The sequence below is a fragment of the Rana temporaria genome, chromosome 2, assembly GCF_905171775.1.
Source record: "Rana temporaria chromosome 2, aRanTem1.1, whole genome shotgun sequence".
NCBI lineage: Eukaryota > Metazoa > Chordata > Amphibia > Anura > Ranidae > Rana > Rana temporaria.
The window spans coordinates 338046044-338053572 of record NC_053490.1 but is presented as its reverse complement, the minus strand read 5'-3'; the positions used below and the strand labels follow the sequence as shown (position 1 = coordinate 338053572).

At 40.8% G+C, this 7529-nt stretch overlaps 1 long non-coding RNA gene across 1 annotated transcript; it reads right to left on the bottom strand.

Moving 5' to 3' along the window:
* Positions 1 to 6205: 6205 nt before the first annotated feature.
* LOC120927089 lies at positions 6206 to 7266 on the bottom strand. Its single transcript, XR_005747030.1, has 5 exons — positions 7220 to 7266; positions 6964 to 7095; positions 6772 to 6851; positions 6573 to 6647; positions 6206 to 6307 (listed from the first exon to the last, which is right to left on the bottom strand). It is a non-coding gene; the product is annotated as an uncharacterized LOC120927089 (long non-coding RNA).
* Between the last annotated feature and the right edge of the window lie 263 nt (positions 7267 to 7529).

Genomic DNA, 7529 nt, shown 5'->3' with positions numbered 1-7529 from the left:
GGCTGAATGCGAGCCTCTTGCCTTCCGATTATGGGCCAGGGCCTTAAAACAGGAAGGTGGATCGGTTATCCCGGCAGACAGACCTGGAACCTTAAGACTACTTTTCCAACATCCTCGAGTTGACCCGTTCGGGGTCCCACTGTGGCTGATGGACTGTTTCTCAGTGGGGGGTATTGTCATGGACCTTGGAATGCTGAAGTGTTTGAATCTGTTACACAGTGGGGGGTCTTCTGCCTTGTCTTAAGGCTAACCCCTCCCCTCCAGACGTCTCCATGGTCTGGAGGAAAAACATTGTTCTGTGTCTGGCTGTTTGTGCACATTGATTGCCCCCTGGGGCTTCTGTCTCATTACACATAGCAGTCCTTCCATTCAAGCTATCGGACCAATCCCTGCTGTTTCAAGTCCTCATTTACATGGCTAAGAGGACCTAATTGAGAACTACAATGTACTTTACAATTGACCAATAGGAAAGCGGTTGTTGGGGGTGGGGTGTTCGAACTGCTGTATAAAAGTGTGTTGTGTGCATCCAATAAAAGAGTTTCCTGTTTGAACTTACATACAGCCTGCCTGGTGTTTGTTCTGATGGATTTCGAATGGCACATAGCTGTAGTTTGAATCCCGGAGCCTTGGATGACCGAACCATCAGACGTTGCGATCTGCAATCTGATTCAATAGCAGCAGAGGAGTGTCGGGAGAGCGGAACCAAGCGAACAAGGGTCTCGTTACAAGAATCAATTCTATATTTACTAGAGACTAATGGGCTATAATCCATTACCCACTTATGTAACTTTCCCCTACAAAGAAAAAATAAATAAATATTTTTTAATACGCCCATTCCTACCCGATCCACCAATGTGATAATCCTATATCTTCTGATAGACCTATTTGGCCCTTAATAACAAAATTTGTGTTTACACCCTATTCCAGTATTTATTTGTGGTGTGGCTTTCCCACCCATCAACCCTCCTCCCCAACCCTTCTCCCACCCCCCACCTCCCCCCCTCACCCACACCTAATGTTAACTTTGAATTCATCAGACCTCCCCCATTCCATTATTGCAAAAAAATAAAAAAGTCCCGTTAGTCCAGTTGGTTTCTTATCTCATGGTGTTCAAAATACTATGTCCTTTTTCTTATTTTTCTCAAGCCATTCTTCTACATTTGTTGGTGAATCGAAAAAACTTGCACTGTCAGTTGTAGTAACTCGCAGTCGAGCAGGGTAAAGCAGGGCATACGTCATCTTATTTTGCTGGAGAGTTCGCTTAATTGGCCTAAATGCCGCTCTTTGTCTCTGGAGGTCCAGGGAGAAGTCCTGATATAATGAGATTTTTGCCCCTTTATAGGCAATCTCCCTATTTTCTCTAGCCTTCCGGAATAGGGTCGCTTTATCACTATAATTAAGCATTTTTATAAGCAAAGATCTCGGATATTCACTTGCTTGTCGGGATTTAAAAGGAAATCGATGGGCTCGTTCGATACAAAAGAAAGGTGAAAATTATGTAGCCCCAAATTCCTCCTTAAGCCATCCCTCCAGGAATGCTACTGGATCCGCTCCCTCACTCCGTTCGGGCATGCCTATTATTCTGATGTTGCTTCTTCGGTTTCTGTTCTCTAGTTCATAAATTTTTGCGGCCTGATTAACTATTTGTTTTTTCAGTCCCATAACTTCTTGTCTAAGTGGGAGCAAAATTTCCTCTGCTGCACTTACTCTTTCTTCCAGCGCGGCAGTTCTTTCTACTGTCTCTCTCAACTTTCCCCCCATTGAGACCATTTCTTCTTTAATACTTTTCAACTGTATGTCCACACCAGTTACCATTTCTTTGCAGGCATTTATGGCGTGCAGAAGTTCCCTCAGTGTGGGCTCTCCTTCACTTCCTACCGCACCACCTTCCATGCTTACCTCAACTGGGTTAGAGGAGCTTACAGTAGCAATTACTACGCTGGATTTTCCTGCCCCCCCCTATCCCTTTGGTATTCATTTTTTTGGTGCTTGATACCGTCGGTGTCGTTGCCGGGCTCACTAATGCTTGAGCACTACCTTGACTTTTTCTTGCCACTGAAGGCCCTGCTTGAGCCGACTGTAAGGGTTTTGCAGGTGACAGGGTGGTTCAGGCAAGCGCTCTAATTTTGCTGCTGCTGCCTTTGCTTGGTTTACCTGATTCTTTGCTGCGCGTGTAATCAGAGCTCCTTCCTGAGGCAGCTGATACTGATGCTTTGTTATCTGTTCCTTTGCCCGCTGTTTCCCGGTCATATTAAGAGGATCAATTGATATTATTTATTCCTTCTCTCCTAAAATAAAGTGAAACACCAGGGAGAGAGAAAAACAATGGGGGAGATTTCCTTCCGGATGACAATTAAGTCTTAAGTATCTTTTTCCTTTTCTTTTAGGTTCTCCCCAGCAGTCTCTTCAAGTGACTACCCAATCAACATCATAAGTGCTTTTACTTTTACTGCTGCTGAAATTATCCCACAGACCAGCTCCCTGTCAGTTTCTCACCCTGGATTCTGGAGCTGACTCTATGCCATACAGTCCATAATACCTTGCAGCAGATATCTTTCATCACTACGTGGTTTAACTTGATCTTACTTTTATTTAAAATTGAATTTTAACTGATGTACTGCACTCAGAGTGGTGCCGCTCCTCTCTCTCTCTCTTACCCCGGATGCCTGCATACTTAGATGTGCCTCTTTTAATCATCAACCATGTGAGTTGCTAAATGTTGTACCTTCATTAAATTTAACCATATCGCTACACTTAGAGACACCTCTCTTCTCTTTTAGGCCGGATTCACACTAGTGCGTTGCGTTTTTGAGCTGCGTTGTCTTTGCGAATTTCTCTATCAGCTGCGAATTTGAAAAAAATTATCTTCAGAGCTGCCAATCATTGTTAGCTGTGTGATTATGTAGCTAATAAAAGGGAGTGACCTTTCTTGGACTCTTCCTGGTTGTCCAGCAGTCAGTATTGTGTGGAATTGGATTTCAGAAGAAATGTGTGCTGCCCTGCCCATGATCATGCCTACAGTTGTTGCTGCAACAGCAGCAATCTTGCTGAAAGTTGAGAGAAGGAGGAGGAGGAGGAGGAGAAGAAGATGATACTGGGTTCATCCCATCATTGCAAATAGGGATTAAAGAGGGCAGTTCATGATCTTGTATGAAGATCTCCATGGGCATGAAGACAAGTTTTTTGATTATAGGCGCATGTCAATAAATAGGTAATATTATTTTTCCCTTGCCTATTTGATTCTCCATTGTTCCATAGTTACATAGTATATGTATTGATTATTTTTTTCTTTCCATTTCTTTTTTTTTTTAAGTTTTGATGAATTGTTAGGAATAATGTACCCTAGGTTGGAGCGACAGAACACATGCTACAGAGCAAGCATCCAGCCTGCAGAAAGATTACTCATCACATTAAGGTACTTTTAACCACCTATGTCCATTGTCATAGTTATTTGTGAGCATGGAATATTAAGTGTGTATAACTATCCATCATGTGTAATTAGAAATGAATAACCAGACAGAAGATAACCACAAAAATCTTTTTTTCTTTTTTTTTTTGTCTAAAAAATAATAGCTCAAATAGCCAACATAAAAATACCTCAGGCCAAATTTTTAAACAAAAAATGCACACATGCTCGTTAACTGTGGGCAGAACTCAAACTTTATATATTCTGATATGTTCTTTTGAATAATGCAGCCTCAGTGGAGTATAGACTTACAGAAGGATTTTTAGCAATGGCAGTGCTGGAAGCATGGCTAGACTCACCATGATGCTGTGGCACATACATCCCCTGAATTTGAGTGGGTGGCCTAATTAAAGGAATTGGGGATGGGATGGGATAGGCAATTCACCTGTGTTGTTGTGAATCATATATAGAAGTCGCCTCTTGAAAACTGGAAGGATAGGATGGAGGAACATAGGGGTAAGGTTTGTGTCCCTGTTTCGGGTACTGGCCTGACATTGGGAAGTGAATGTGAGATTTAGCTTGTGGCACATATGGCCTTTCAGATGTTGGTTCCTCACTTGGCAGTGAAAACGACTGCAGAACTTGTTCTATAGTGGTTCTCATTTCCAAATATTGCTCAGGTCGAACTTTTTTTATTAAAGGGACAAAATTGAGCGCCAGTATCGTAGCCGGACATAAGAAAGCATCCACCTTTTCAGACATTTTTTGTAACATATCTAGTAGATGCTCACTTATGTCCGTCTGCGATACTGGCGCTCGCTTACGCACCACTTTGGTAGGCCAAGCAATGCTTGCATGAGCAGAGGAGGGCCCAGGGATCGGCTCTGCCACTACAGATTCCTCTTCTGTGTTATCTAACCATAGATTCGAACAGATTTGGATTTGTGTGAGATCCTCATTTGGTTCCATCAAAACTGTATCTACTGGTGCCTCTGATTGTGCCTCAGAATGGCTCTCCGGTTGATCCTCTAACACGTCTTGTTCATCCCAACTAGCTTCGGTCCTGTATTTAAAGAAAGATTTTAAGTTAATAATGCAAAATAATAAAGATGTAGGCCCGATACATTGATGATGTAGATGATAACTTACTCTCTCATCTCTATGAGTGGTTTTAGAATATCTAGGTCACCATCATACATATAGAAATGGAAAAGAGGGAGCAACTGCGCTAAGTAGGTAAATTTAAATGATAAGCAGCAATTATTATGTCAAACAAAACACAAAAAATACAGAAAAAAAGGAAGATAACTGCGCTAAACCAGAAACGTACACAAAAATGTACAGATCTTGTGATATATGGAAATACAATGGACAGATGCCCAAGTGTGTATCAAAAGTACAGGCCACAAAAACGGTGGCCTATTAGTAATTATGTGACTAAATACTATACGATTGGGTTCCAGGTCCCTGGATGCCCAAATCTAAAAGTGAAAAATAAACAAATATAAACAAATAAATGACTGTAACTTGTGTCACGGCTATCAATCTATCACCAATTTTGCAGTAAGTGATATTGCACAATACACGGATATTGTGACATAAATGATTAATTTTGTGAAAAGTCCAGGAAAAAAAGGAAGTCCATAATGGGCTGTGAAAAACACCCGTGCGGATGGTTAACCATGCGATTATCCGTGAAATAGATTATCCAAAAGTGAATCCACCACCAGTGATCGTAAGCCGCTTACCAGATTGAAAGGTCCCTAAGGACCAAGCCCAGCATGTAGCTCCTCAAAAATGCGATGTTGGTATCCAGATGCAGGCAGACTCCACAATGATATTCACATAAGCCAAAAGAAAGGAAATGTTGGTATCCCTTGGAGGGTATCCTTGTTTTATGTTAGCAGCCTTGCTGGAACCTCGCGGTCTTTTCCCAGGATCGCGGCGAGCTGTGGGCAGGATTTTTTAGGTGAGGCCGCGGCTTCGGCCTAGTCTGCGGAGCGCCGGTCACAGAATGTAAACACAGGTCACATCCATGGCCATTATGGACTTCCTTTTTTTCCTGGACTTTTCACAAAATTAATCATTTATGTCACAATATCCGTGTATTGTGCAATATCACTTACTGCAAAATTGGTGATAGATTGATAGCCGTGACACAAGTTACAGTCATTTATTTGTTTATATTTGTTTATTTTTCACTTTTAGATTTGGGCATCCAGGGACCTGGACCTGGAACCCAATCGTATAGTATTTAGTCACATAATTACTAATAGGCCACCGTTTTTGTGGCCTGTACTTTTGATACACACTTGGGCATCTGTCCATTGTATTTCCATATATCACAAGATCTGTACATTTTTGTGTACGTTTCTGGTTTAGCGCAGTTATATTCCTTTTTTTTTTTTTTTTATCATACATATAGGGTACTCTTGCCCCCGAGCCACTCTTCACTTCTCTGAGGTGTCGATTATATTTTTTGAAGGCATCCCGCATACTTCGCCACCTTCTCTTTATGTATTGCACTGAAAAACAGAGAAAATAATACTAATTTATTGTTTAAATTTTAGATTGGGGGGTATGTGATCGAGAGTCCTAAAAAAGGATACAGCACCTCATCCCAAAATAGATTCAAAGGAGGGGAATTTTTTGGAAGAGTTGGGGGGATTATTGCGGTGCGATGAAGAAAACCAGACAAAGTATGTATGTATATATAAAAATATATAAAAAAGGTTATTCATTCAATTTTTACAAAATATAGTAATTCAATATACAGATAGTGCATAAATTATTTTGTGGGAGCAAGATCTAGAAATAATTTTTTCGATCAGGTCGACCCTACTAGTTTCGCCTCTTGGCTTCTTCAGGGGAATTAGGACAAGATCGTCTCTCTAGATTACTCTAAAGAGATGAAAAAGAATAAAACAATTTTAACATATGCATACAATATAAGCTCAAAAGAACTTCGATTATATATGTTCAACAAAACATGTCATGTATATAGAGTACAAACAAAAGTTTGGCTGGGATCTCTGGCGGGGCAAGAGAAACCAAAGTTCATAGGAGCAAATGCGCATATATCCACAGCCTGGTAGCAGCCAATGCTGTTCAGCCCATGAGAGGGGGCTGGCAGCAAAATTCCATAGGTAGGAGAAATAAAACCTACCCTAGCTTCATGCACAGCCAGTCAAGGAAAAACCCCCTCAGGGTGGATATTGAAATCCAAGTTCAACTGACAGGACTTAAAAATACAGAAGACAAAGAATCTATGTTAGAATATGTGTTATTAAATTATGATCTGTTTCAACTAATTAAACAAATCCATAATAGAGTCAATAGGGTTAATATATGTAAAACAGCCATACCTTGAAGCGTAATAAAATCAAGGTGAATACAGGGGAATTAAGTAAGACAATAACATGTGCACTGAAGAGCCTCAATTCATCTGAGAAAAAAAAAAAAAAAAAAAAAGTGTTTGAATAGATTTAATATACTTCATAAAGTTAGTGAGAACATGGGTAAATAAATTATTAAGTGTAAGCAAGGGATCAACTTACATGGAGTATTTAACTAGATGAACAGTCTGAGTGCAAGCAAACATCAGCTGGTGATAGAAAGTCAAAGGATAGTCGTTTGCAGCAAAAATCAAGGACCAGTCAATTGCAGCTGAAAAGTCCACAGATAATCTCCTTTAAAAAGGGTAGAAAATGAATGAAAATAAATGAAAAAGTGAAGGTTTAGCCATAAGTATTCAAACCTTACACAGAGGAGACAATAGTGAGGAGAGTGAATGGTTGCAGGATGGAAACTTACCTATCTTTAAGAGGAATAAAGACATCTGTCAGTACCCTGTTGGTAGCAGACAAATAATGATCATATCATGCTATATATAGCCTGTTGGGGAGGCGGGTGCATCGCGATTGGATCTCAGAGGTCACATGGTCGCTGAGATGCCTACAATTCCCACACTCCTTAGCGCTGAAGCAGCCGTGTCATATGATGACACCGGCCAATCAGCAGAGCCGCACTCTGGAGAAAAAGGAAAAAAGGAAGGAAACGTATGAGTGCAGAGGGGAGGAACACAGAGCACTAAAAGAGAGCGATTGCCAGCCAGCAGCACCAA